The sequence below is a fragment of the Rhagoletis pomonella genome, unplaced genomic scaffold (assembly GCF_013731165.1).
Source record: "Rhagoletis pomonella isolate Grant_MI unplaced genomic scaffold, Rhpom_1.0 Rhpom_scaffold_00004, whole genome shotgun sequence".
NCBI classification, from domain to species: Eukaryota; Metazoa; Arthropoda; class Insecta; order Diptera; family Tephritidae; genus Rhagoletis; species Rhagoletis pomonella.
In genome coordinates this window covers 29,873,478-29,887,379 of record NW_023458558.1, presented here as the reverse complement: position 1 = coordinate 29,887,379, position 13,902 = coordinate 29,873,478, and the positions used below count along the sequence as shown (strand labels likewise).

The following is a 13,902-nucleotide window of genomic DNA, read 5'->3' as shown; positions in this document are numbered from 1 at the left end:
TTTTTCATATTAAGACTCGTCCAATAAATCTAATGATCGAAATAGTATTTAGAAAAACTTTAATGAAAAGTACTTTTTTACAAGAAAAACAAAAAATACTTAAAGCATAAGTATCTGCGGTAGTTTATTAAAAAAACTTAAGCGACTTTAGAAGGTTTGACTTTGAATACAAAAAAAAATAGTTTCGCTTGAAAATTTTAATTGGGTTGTTCACACTTACCTGCTTATCAGGTTATCTGGTTAAGTGGTTATATTTTTTATGCAGTTTAGAACAATAACATACACAAAAGAATAATAATTTATAACCAGATAACTTGATAAGAGGGCATCCTTCACTACAGCTGTGGCTGGTAAATCGTTAAGATATTGTTTGGGAAACCATTGAAATATTGCTTTAAAGAGAAAATTGTTTAACTCGAGTTAAGCTGCTTTAATAAAATGCCACAGATATTTATGTGCACGTAGCTACATATGAAATAAACATTACTGCTCTGCGAGTGCAGTGTTTTTCGTTAATTTGCTGCTGTCTAATTGTAATCTAAAAAATTTAAGTTCCAAAAAAAATCAAATCTCAGAAATATCAAAAGTAATTGTAAACGACTTGCATGTAACAAGCAAATCAAAACTTCAAACCGAAAATTAGAAAAATGATTAATACAACAGATAAGGTATATCAACAAACATAGAAAGTAAAGCAAAGCAAACAAAGCTTCTACGGCATTTAATAACAAACGCCACCATATTTCTTCCTCTGTTTGATTGTAACCACAAAAGTGTAACAAGAAGCATCAAAAATGAAAATATAATTCAACCGCAGCGCTGACTGTAATCAACCAGCAACAAATCGAAAGACAAATTAATATTTAGAAATAAACAAATAAATAAAAAAGCACTCAAACGGAAGGTAAATGTAAAGAAAAGCTACACAGCGCTGCTTCGATAAAATTAATTTGAAGAAATATTTGTATACAATCAAGAAAGTATAAAGTTACTAGGTCACTCTGACAAAATTAAAGATAGCGATCAGAGGAGCTATGTAGATAAAAACTTGTAAGTAAAGAAAAATGTATAAAAGGTAGAGCTTTACCGGTTTTCCAATCAAAAAATGGTTATTGCTGCGTGGAGCGAAGATGAGACGAGAACGAACTGCTAAGAATAATTTAAATTTCAATATCAATTACAGTATCCCCCGGCTAACCGGACCGCGCTTAAATGGCTTACTCGTTTACTTTGATTAATAGATCTCTCAAAAAAATGGTGAAGCAAACCTCGCGCAGCAATTAAACAAAAAAAGCTTTATTAAGCAGGATATACATTTTTTTTTAGATTTTCAGTTGAAGCCTCAGCACTAACATATGTATTTAATCTTAACCAAATTTCCCAGAAAAGAATATACATTTTTAGAAAATTTGGTCTGATAGAAATCAAAAACAATAAATTTTTAAGAGAAATACAGAACCAACTTCAATTTTCATACAACAGTTTAAGATTACCGTTAATTTCTTCATTAAGATCTAAGCCAATTTAGTACGGGATCATCTCTGAGGTACCACATTTCCTTTAAAAAAATTATTGAAATCAAATCGGTTACCGTGGTTCTCAGTTATGCGGTATCGTACATTAAAAAAAAAAAAATTAAAATATTCGGATGAATTGGTAACCTCCTCACATCTTAGATTTGATCTTTGACTATAAACTTACGCTGAGGCGTAGCGCGAGAGAAGAGCAAATAATGGCATATCAGCGTACAATAGCTTCGAAAAAACTGGGGACTGCCTCCGCAGATTGACTATAAGCAATGGAGCTCTAGTCTGGCGGAGATCACTCGATAAATCTAGCAATCAAGACATAACGGGAATAATGCATGCCTCAGTATATCAGGCCCTGTGAGCGGCGCACAAGCAGATGGCTGAATATGATTCTTTACTTGCAGCCATCTCAGCCACTTTTAACGGGCGCAGTCGCAAAATTTGTCCTTCGTTTAAAAGAGTTAAAATTTGTGGAATACGGCACGGAGTGACCTTGACTGAGCTTTAAATGGACGGTGCAAACGGATTAGGGCCATTAAAAAAAAGGTCGGAAATGGTTTCATCACGCCATTCCGGTGAAATGGAACCTTTAAGATTTAATAAGGTTGGTTAAAATTTTGGATGAAAAACATTAAATATTCTTTAGATGAAGCCATGGCTGACTAAAACTTTTAATAATATTTATAACTAAGATCAGCAGTAGCCACGAAAAATATTAAGTTAAAATAGCAATTATGACCTCCCATTTCTTAAAAGTCCTACGATCACAGAGTTTAGATCGGTCGGTGGTTTGTGCAACAAATGTACGTATGCATATATACATTCATATATATATGTGCCCAACTGAAAGTGAGGTTGATATGCAAGTGGACAATGGAAAATATTTACTCCATTATCAGTAATGAGTAACAAATACAAAAACGTATGAGTAATCGAAAACTACAACGAAAAAACTTAATACTTATTAATTAAAAAAAAAATTATAAAAAAAACTTTGAAAAATGACAGCACAAAAGAAATTTAAATGATTTCTTCAACGAGCGCGACTGCCACGAAAGCTATTGAAGAGTTCATTTGAGAAAAAATAACACTATATATAAATTAATCAAGCGATGTGAAGTACTCGAAAATAAAAGAAAATAATAATAAAATTGATAAAATAAAAAACATTACATACAAGACAAGCAAGCACCGCACGTCACTCACGCTGTCTGTCAGAGAGTCAGCGAGGCAGCCCTAGCCAGTCAAGCAAACAATGCAGCAGCGCTCGGAGTGACTGCAGCCTGGAAGCCACAAAAGTCACTCATATGCGGGTAAAAAGCTGATTGCAGAAAAGTAAACAAACTAATTAAAAATGACACTGACAGTTGACAATTGCCGTTATGTATGGAATAGAGTAAAAAAGAGGGAAAATATATTAAAAGAGGGAGAAGGGAAGTACAAACCAAGACAATCCAAGACAATAATGAAGTTTGGGTTAAAAAGCAAAAAAAAAAACGAATGAGCAAAAGAAGTGAAGGAGTCGTCGGAGAGATGTTGTAATTACTGAAAGTTTAGTCGTATTGCAAGCATCTTAAAATTACGTAAATATGTATTTAAAATATGTCCTATCCTCTTATCTGCTCAATTTATTCTGTCTGCTTTTACTTTTACTTTCTCTTGCCTCAATACTTGCCACTTGCCACTGTACAACAATTGAAATGTCTTACATTCATTTACTGCGATATTCTTCTGCTCCGCCACAAATGATTTAAAAGATATACAACAATTTACTATAATGCCACTCGTTTATTAAGCATATATCGCTTCAAGAGATAGAAGAGTGAGATAGCAAATAAAAGGATAACAACCAAAGTATTACTTTGTCGCCGTTCGGTTTTGAGAGCGAAAACTTACTATATTCAGTTGAAGAGACAATAAGGGCATTTCGAATTCATGAACGCATAATGCATTAGTCATTGCCGACCCAATGGTCCTAATAGCAACTTCACTATTCACAAAGAATGCGAGCTTTTGTGGCGCTAAGTCGATTATGTCTACCAGCTCCGCCGCCATTTTAATTGCAACGCTGCAATAATCTGGGATTTTATATTTAGGCCATTTGGAGCCATCTACGAAGATTCGTATCTCATCATTTGGGTACCCAGTCATGAAAGCGTATTTCAAAGTTGCCATTAAGGTCAACTTCTGTGATCTACACAGAATGGAGGAGCGGCTACTTCCATCGTATATAGACATGCTTATCGGCTTCCACCATATCAATGCATCATAGGTGAGAATAGATATAACTATCGCTCCGTAGTTGAGCGTTGTTTGCGTTTTCCTACACCGCTCTTAAGCATTTCTTGTTCCCGGAGAGATTAAAGTCGGGAATATCCCTTAAAACCTTCGCCTTCCTTTGCAATTTAAGATTTACGTCATTAAGCGATGGAGTTGGAAATTTATCTTTCTTATATCGCTTTGTCAACGGAGCTAGTACAGTTTTTTTGGAGGGGGTTAACCTCCAAAGCGTACTTTCTGCGCACCTTAGCCAGTCGTTCGGTATAGAGTATTATATCTTACTGTCCTTCGAGATGAACTGCCCTACGACTAGGTTGATGAAATCTGCGTATTTAAAAAACTTAAATTTGCTTCGCACGAGGTTCCAACAACAAAGAAGTTATGAACTTCTTCTTGAGGGGTACCACGAGTAACTGCTTTTCTTATTTGAAAAAAAGTCCAAAGAACTTTTAAACAATTACAAAGAACCCAGAAAACCTGCGATAAAATCTTGAAAAGTCTCGAAGAATGTCGAAAAGTGTCGCCGCCATAAGTTTTGTTATCAAAATACATAAAAATAAATAGTCCGTGTTTCCTGCTCAAAATAATATAAGTAAAGTTATCATAAATTACTATTAAATCATATTTTATAATGAGAGAGGATTTTAATTGTATTTTCGAAAAGTTCCCTAAATAATACCATACACATACAAAGTTGGAAAGTTTTTTTTTTTTGATATGGGAAAATTGAGCAAACCTTAATAAAACATTTTGAAATTTAACGCGAGTTCTTAGCCACTTGTAACATGCACAATATTATAAAAAAATGTGGTCTAGAGAACTGCATATTTACCCGAGTTGTTCTTAGAAATTCTGATCAAAAAGTTTGAAATTTTGATGGCTATTTTTTTGAAATTTTACGAATTTTTATAAATCTTTTACAAGGGTTGAAACTTTAGGATACTTAGTTTTTGTTGTAGTACAAACTAGATTTTTGTAAAAAAAAATAATAAATTAAAAATAAACAAAAATAAATAAATTTTCTAAACTTGTAAAGAAGTATTGTCCCTATATACATATATGGCCACCACTGTATGTAAATCATGTTTGAAATTGTAATAATAAGTACATATGTAAGTGAAATTATAATTGATAGAGGCATTTTCTGCTCGCTCATTTTCAACTCTTCAATGCTCTTGCGACAAAATGCCCATCCCACTTAACTTTATTGTTTATTTATTGCATTTATTGTCCATAAATCTTCGCATATTTTCGCATAGTCAATTAATTGCGAATTCGAGTAGAACATTGTTGTGGCGTATCGTAAAAATCATAAAAACATTTAACGAATTGTGCGCGCTTGCGCAGCAACTGTGACCTAAAATGTAATTTTATTGAAAAATAAAATAAAATAAAAATTCAGAAAAAAAGCTGAAAACAAAAATACGTACATACATTAAATTAAAGACACTTCTGCCAAACTAAAGAAATGAAAATAAATTATCGCCATATGTTCGTTGAAACTTTCTACAGTCGTGCCGATCGCCACTCACAGTTAGCATCGCATTTCGCCAAAATATGCGGAAGTTTTGCGCTTTCAACGCTTATAAATAAAGTTAATGATTCAATTTAAGTGCTTATAGTAAATAAGTATTCGCCCTTTTTTTATTGATCCCTGAATGGTGGTAGGGGGCATTCAATAATCCGCACTTGCGCCAGTGATATTTTTTCAATTGCTATAGCGTGGAAGTATGCAAGCAAGCAAGTGTGTGTGTGTATGTATTGATGTAAGTGCATGTGTATGCGTGTTTGCTCGTAAATCTACTTATTTGTTTTACGGCTTTGTCATTATTTTTTTCGCCTTAATTAGACAACAGTCTCACAAGTGCAATCATCTTCTTTTGCGTAAAGTGCTTGCACAAGCTTCTGTTTTTTCCCGCCTGCCTTTCTTCGGCCATAAAATTTCGAGTTTTTTTAACTTCACTTAAATTGGAATTGTGTATAAAAATATACAATTTTTCATTTAATTATAAAATTTTGCGTCACATTTCCGGCTATCCTTATAGGAAAATATTGCTCGGCTTACTTGAACCTTGCTTTCTCTCGATGAAGATGAAGAACCTTATGCGAATGCGTGTAATTGTGTGTTACAATATATTAATCGAAATATAAATAGTTATTTGGAAATTTTACTAAACTACCTAGTAGATCGCATTTATTACCTGCTCGACGCAACTTAGTCAGATAAGAACATAATAAATGTTAAAAACTAATATTTAAGACAAAAAAGTGAGGGCAGAGTTGAAGATAAAGACGAAAATGTTAATACTTAAAAATTGGGGTAACGGAAATTGTAAGCGAATTTATTGAAATTTTTCGATGAGACTCGAAATAATTAAGTTCAGTCATAAAAAATTCAGTTATCGAAAGTCATGAAGATAGCGAAATTTATCGAATCATCGAAGTTATTCATGTTTATTGAGTTATCGTTACGTTCGAATTATTCAAATAGATCAATGTTTATTGAGTTGTCGAAATTTATAGACACAGAAACTTAGTTGTCGAAAATTACGGATAGTTATTTATAGCACTATCGAAATTTGTCAAGTTAGTGAAATTTATCAAGTTATTGATATTTATTGAATTATCATTATTTATAGAGTTAAGGAAATTTATCGAGTTATTATCATGCACCGCGTATTTTGAACTTATCGATATTTATTGATTTACTGAAATTTGTCAATTTATCGAATCGAAGTTTTTGGAATCTTCTAAATATAAAGAGTTTTCGAAATTTCAATCTTATATAAGGCTATAGAGTTATCAGTGCTTATTGAGTTTTACCAAAGCATAAAGTGTTATCGAAATTTGTCGATGGCTTTCGAAAAATATGGATGTATGAAAATTTACCGAGTTATCGAAATTTGTTAAAGGTATCAAAAGTGTAGCGAGTTTTCGGTTTATACCGAGATATAACTATTTTTGAGTTATGGAACTTTATTGAGTCCTAGAAACGCACAGTTATCGAAATTTATCGAAATTAATCGAGTTATCGAATTTTGTAGAGTTATCGGATTTAAGCTTTTTTGGACATTCATCGACTTATCGATATGTATCAAATTATCGAAATTTATTAACAAACTGGAAAGAATTGGGTTAAATCCAAGTCCTGCCAAAGTCCTTCAAAGATATAAAAAAGTCGGTGATGCCTAGTGAACTTACTACCTGTGCCAACCTATGCATAAAAATATGTACACTGCCCGAATAAAGTATAGGTACGGCAAATTTTTCAGAATATATGCAACAATTTCCATTCTAATATTTTTCCGCTAATTTCATATAAAAATTTGATTCATTCTACAAAAAAAAAAAACATAAAAATATAATTCCTAATTTTCATGAAAAATTTCAACTTTTTTCCGCAGTCTCTCCCATACAAAACTTTTTTTTCGAAAATACTTTATATAAAAAAATGCAAAACACCTTCAACAAAAAAAAAAAAAAATCTAAAAAAATCAACGCGATTTTTGACTAACTCCGAACTTGCATTTTTTTAACTAGAATTTAATGGACTGCAAAACTGCATACTTAAAAAAATTTAAAAAAAAGTCTGATTAAAAAGTTGAAAGTTTTGAAAACAATTTGTTGCATACGTTGTGAAAAATTTGCTGTGCCAATACTTTGTTGCGGCAGTGTACATTTAAGGCTCCCAAACAGCTCTTCATGTGTGCCTGTGAAGTAAACAACTCTAAAACGCGTTCTACATTTTGAGCCTGACTAACAAACGTGATTACAAAAAACTTGGTTTGAGATTTAGTTTGACAAATTTCCAAGGCACAGAAATTGCATTTTTAAAATAGATTTCACACATCTTGGCTCGAATTGTAATTAGATTAAAAATGTTTTAGTATGTTGGTTTTTAAAACTTATTTTCTGTTAAGATTTTTACATCTACTAATTTTTTTATATTTTAAATTTTTTCAGGTAAGGCTATACGGATAACACAAAGGCGTTTTAAAACCGTACCAAACATTCTAAAAATGTAAGTCTTACTTATAAATTTACTTTCTGTCTAGCTATAAAACAAATTTTTTAAATTTCTTAAATGTTGTTTTTTTGGTTTTAATTCGTTTAATTTGTATGCTACGTGGGTTAAAGAAGCAAGCGCGCGCGCAAAATTTTTACTTCATTAAACCATCATTTCATCCACTCCCTACAATTTCGCTGCGCCGAAACTCAAACAATGGTGCAATGCTTAATAGCTTAATACCCACCACTTCCAATTCTATCAGCGAGATGCGCTTATTTAAGAAACCACTTAAACGCCCACGCGCGCAATTGTCTTCGCTCATATTTCAACCAGCCAGCCACATGAAAGAGCAGACACGACACACAACACAGCTAAAGCGAACGTTTTGCAGTTCAAAAGCAAAACCAAAGCCGAAAAAATAAAAGCTTAGCAAAAAACGGCATTTACAGACGAAACGTGATGATTCACCAAACCGGCAACGAGCAGCGACGAGAAGAAAAAAAAGCGTCGACGCACGCAATTATTTTGCAATTGTGGCAAGCGCAAGCGACAACACCCAAGCCATGCGCTCGTGCGCATCGTGCGACGCGCGCTCGATCAGTTGACAGCGGCTGTGGTGCGATCGTCACACGCCTATCGTACTGTGATACCAACTTGTGGCAGTTGCACAATGATTGCGTGCCGCGTGCGGCAATTTCAATGTTGCATGCACAAATGCGTGCATTCAAAGCGGCAATCGACTGCCGCTCAAGTTGCAACCGCTGCCGCCATCATCGCAATCGCCACCGTCACAATTGTTGAAATGCTCATAAAAGCATTTTATTTATGCGGTATTAATGCATTTCAATTTTTAATTCGCTCTTGCATGCGTTCGTTTATTTGGCAGCGTTCAATTGGAGCCGCCTCGGCAAAAGCAATTGCAGTGTAATCAGCGCTAACAGTGCGCGCTTGCATGCTGACTGCCCGTTTAGCTTGTTTTGCTGCTGAAGGCTGGCGGCTGGCGGATGGCGGCGCGCTACTGCCAGTTGATGACACCGCCAACCCAAGTTCCGAACAGCATGAGCTCTATTTGGCATTTGCTAACGTGCTGAAGGTATGCATCTACATGTGCATGTATGTACTTGCCTGCATATCGTTAGCCGCGCGGCATTTGAAAACCTTTAATTGCGGCCAAACTGACGCGCGCACGCATTTACTTACACACACACACACACACTCGCACACATAAGTTGATTAGTATGAAATCGATTGGGTGATAATTGCGGCGATCGCATTTGAAAATCAAAAGCAGAATATTACATAAAAACCAATAACCGCGCGCATCGGCCTTACAAGAACGGCAGGAGTGCGCGCACATGCAACGCATACAATGTAACGGGCAGGCGGCCAAAAACTGTGGCTGTGGCAATGCTGAAATCAGCAAATTGGTAAGAAATATTGGCCGCAGACATGCAGATGCAAACAATCCGCCCAGCGGCAGCATCTTCGCAGACACGCCTCGCAGACGACGCACCATCGCTGGCCGTTGGCTTGAGAAATAACAACGCAGTTTGTGGTTTTATAGCTCGCCGAAATTATTATTAGTTTTTGCTCCTGCCGCGCGCCGCTTATGCTAATATTTGGAGTGCTTGCCATGCTGCCTCAGAATTTTCGGAGAGCCGTCGATATGATATGGTTTTGTGTTTTTGCGTTTCCGCGACTTCCATAAACAAATACATAAATCAGAGGAATGTTTTCTTATGGCCTGCATGCATGTACAGTATCGGTCATATCTATAGCACGTCATTTCAAAGTGATATTGTATGCCACTTATGTTTATTTATTTATTTTTAAGAATTTTCAATTAAAATATAGTTCTTTCTCTAACAAAACCCATATAAACCCAAGTTTAACAATTTGTAGAATACTACAAAAAAATGCAACAAACTTTCATATAAATTTCAAACTTTTTTCTCGGAAGTATTAGAATTTTTCTGGATACACAGTTTTATAGCCCAATCAATTTTAGTCTGATAATGTGCAAGTTTCAAGTGGCTAAAGGTTGCCGTTGATTTTTTAGAATTTTTTTCGCCAAAGGTGTTGCGGTTTTCTTCCATATACAAATAAATTGAGTTTATTCATTATATGGAAGCCAATGCGACAAAAAAAATTCTAAAAAATTAACGGTAATTCGTACCCACTTGAAATTTGCACATTATCAGACTAAAATTGCAGGGGCTAAAAAACTGTTTACTCAAAAAAATTCTAACACTTCCGAGAAAAAAGTTTGAAATTTAGGTGAAATTTTCTTGCACTTTTTTGAAGTTTTCTACAAATTGTTAAACTTGGGTGTATATGGGGTTTGTCTGAGAATGAACTAGATTTTAATTGAAAATTCTTAAAAATAAATAAATAAACATAAGTGGCACACAATATCACTTTGAAATGGCGTGCTATAGATATGACCGATACTGTATATAACCACCAAGTTTGGCTGGCAGCTCGATTTATGCATGTCGGCAGCAGAAATTTGTTTGCATTCTCTCAATATTAGCGCATTACTCCGACAATGTTTGTTTATTGTTTTGCTCCGATTTGTGCTTCCAAAATAAACTTTGTAGCGCTCCCGTGTGTTTATGTGTTTTCGCTTGTACCGCTGTTTGTTGTTTGTTCCATGTTTTTTCCATGGTTTTCTTTTTACAGAAAAATAATTTATGAAATTTGTAGTCCAAGTCAGAAATTACAACCAGTTTCATCAAAGCTTTCAATTACAAAACTTTCTATTAAGCCATAAAAGAATTTATCTCTTAGTTTTTTGATGGGACTGTCAATGAAATTAGGAAGCGAACTGCAAACAAATTAGTGATTTTTTATTACAACATTTATGATTACAACTAAAGTCATCGTATTTGTATATAATTTAAGGATTACAATTAAACAATCGTAATTGATCTATATCAAAAATTACCCAGCTCTTCTTAATTCACAAAAGCTCAAACCAACATTTTAAAAAGCCCCAACAGGTTTCGATATTCTTCTTATAATGTTTTTTGCTTCTCCTGAAAATAACAAATTTTTGTTGGCTAGGGCCCCTGTGAATTAAGGCGACGATATGTGTCTTTATATGTATAAATTTTTTATAGCAGAAGGATAGCCTCCCCTGTCGATTCCATATCAATATTTGGACTCACATTAAACAAATTTGGCTATAAAAAAACGACGTTGGAAGTAATATTTTCCAGCAGTTCGAGAAAAAACCATTTTCTAGAAAAAGTTACTCACTTTGCTCTGAATTCTTCGCTGCTTTGATGCGGTACGTGATAAAATACATCAGCTACGAGCAATCAGCTATGTATAAGAAGAAAAGGCAATGAAATGTACCTAAAATGTAATTCTTGTACCAAATGTACTTTCAATTTAAAAAAATATTTCTGAAAAAAGTACAATTGCACCTGCTTTACCATCATTGGTATGGTAGTAAGATTACCGCTCGACTTTTCTGAGCTGCGGGGTACAGCAGCATTCATGGCAACGTATTGGAAAAAAGAGGTTCATGGACCCCTGAGCTATATCAAGCGCCGCATCTCGGACTGAAAAGTACGCTAAAGAAAGTTGCGCAGACTTTAATATTAAACGAAACTACCTGAATCAGAACATTGCAAACTTGACTGAGAGACAAGCGGGGTTATTAAAGCATTCTGATTTCATCAAGTAACATTTAAACTGGTCATTGAGTGCCTGGGTAAGCTGAATTCTGTTGATCTAACCAATTGAGTTTGGATTCGTTGGGCTCCGGGATATATTGGTATTGAAATCGCCGCTACACTTGCGAAAAATGGAGTATTAACCTCTTCCAACGAATAATCTCTGCCGTGGTTCGTCTGAAAGAAAAGAACATAAATATGTATAGCCCAAAACTCATTAAGGAATGTATGAGCATATCCAAGAGTAACTTAAGAATCATTACAGGAATACTGTCAGGACACTGCAGGCAGAACTATCACCTGACCAAACTGGGAATTTATTCGTAGGGGCAAATCAGATTTTGCATGACGGTCATCTGGGAAAAGTGTTCTCCATAACGAACGATTTTTGGAACATTTTGCGTTGTTTTGGCAGCCCTGGTTATGCGTTTAAAATAAAAAGTTCAATGCACTCTAAGCTACATATGTCCAACAAACAATCTAGACTATGGGATATTTCTTGCAACAACAACGCATACTTTATTTATACAAAAGTCTAATTTTGAATAGATTTGGATTTCCATAAATAAATAAAAATTTAACAGAATTTCACAGGCCAAGAAGACTTTTGAGGCTGATTACATATTTACTTAAAGAAAGAAAATACTCATTACAAATACAGGTGCCACCATATATAACTATAAGGCAAGGAAAGCGCCGCAAAAGCACAGCAAAAGCTTAAAATGCAACACACAAACACTTTAGAATAGAGTAAAAAAGTAGAGCTGAAAGCGAGTTGGTTGAAGTACAAACAACAATTCAACGGAGAATATATTTGTGTGAATGGAAAGAATAAAAAAGAAACAAAAAAAATAAAAAATACAAATTTCGAAAATGTGTTTACTTTGGCACCTCATTATCGTTGCAGCTTAGCGACGGCGCGAAACCACGCAGCGCAACCGCAGCAACAATGCATTAGTCAACGACGCACCTCGCGCACGAGTAACGCAACGGTCCGAATGCCACCCAATCGCCACAACGAATATCAAATACAACTTTAATAAAAATACTTACTAATTGTATACATATATGTGTATGCGTGTTTGTACGCTGGCACATATGTATGTACATTTGTAAAACGCCTAGCGCATCTGGAATGCATCGTTGCACACCTTGCGGTATCCAATTGTCTGACTCATTAGCAATGAAAATAGTTGCAGAGTACCCATGCGGCTATTAGTCAATCAGTCCAAATAATGAATGGCCAAGCAAAGCGTTTGTGCTGAGCGTTCACCTGGCGAGGGGGCGCTATGTACTTTATCGACCAGCTGCTGCTGCTACAGCGGCGCTGAAACGGAACAATTGCGACTATATTTTTAGTGTTAATTGAAGTGAAGAGTTAAGCGAGTTGGTGGCCATGGGCGCAGAGTTTGTTGCACTCGCACGTCACTGCGCTGCATGTTACAACTTGCAGTCCGCAATGCGATGGCGATTCACACTAATTACAAATGATATTTCAATGTTTAATTGCAATTAATGTGTTTTATTGGCGGCCGTACTCTGCTCGAATCAAGCAAATCAGCGCGTGCATTAATATTGTCTTTGTTTATTTTTTTTCGTTCGATTTTATAAATGTGAATTCCTAATTTGTGGTGGAGTGCTTCTGCATACTTGTTGCGCTTGGAGGGATCTCACTTCAATGCTGTTGCACGAATGCATACATATATTTCAACATACAGTGACGTTCAGAATAATAGCAGCCAAATTCCAAATGATGCTGTTGGCAACTAACTTTTATTTATTTATTTATTGTAAATAATTTTCATTTAAAAAAAGTTCACAAAAACTAATTAAACTTAACAAGTAAGAGCAGCGCTGTCTTCGGCTATGCCGAAGGCTTCATACCTTTCATGAACATCTGCAAATTTTACTTTGACAGATTACTGCTTTTGAATACATCTGCATACATCGATAGAGGAGTTACATACTTATATAAAAAATCGCATCTAAGCAATCAGAGGTATGGAAGATATACCTTATATTGCACCAATCTAAGTGATTTTCACTGCTGTGTGATCGGTATGTAAACCGGTAACACAATTTTTTTGGGTTTAGTTTCCTACATAGAGGAGATATATCGCAAAAACTGGTATCTGAACAATCAGTGCTATAGGAGATAAAGCTTATACAGCATAGATTTTGACGATTTTCTCAGTAGACTTAGAATTATTATTTATAAAATATCTTACGAAATTTATCGGTTTTAGCTGTTCAAATAAAGGAGTTTTACAGTAAAATCCCATATCTGAACAATCAGATGTATGGAAGATACATATATGTTTAAGTCACCCGATCCTTGTTATTTTCATTGTAAGTATTCCGTCCTAACTAAATAAATGGAGAAGTTATAACGAAAAATCTC

General features: G+C 34.9%; 1 protein-coding gene across 7 annotated transcripts in view; it reads left to right on the top strand.

The window, feature by feature from the left end:
- Window positions 1–13,902, top strand: part of LOC118737427 (rho GTPase-activating protein 7) — a 396,184-nt gene that overhangs the window by 209,099 nt on the left and 173,183 nt on the right. Inside the window, exon 1 of one of the 7 annotated variants that reach the window (XM_036467903.1) lies at window positions 7,791–7,830. The exons of the other annotated variants lie outside the window; for them this stretch is intronic. The gene's annotated coding sequence lies outside the window, so the exon portion shown is untranslated. Of the gene's footprint in view, window positions 1–7,790; window positions 7,831–13,902 lie in introns of those variants that run through there. 7 annotated transcript variants of the gene reach the window in all.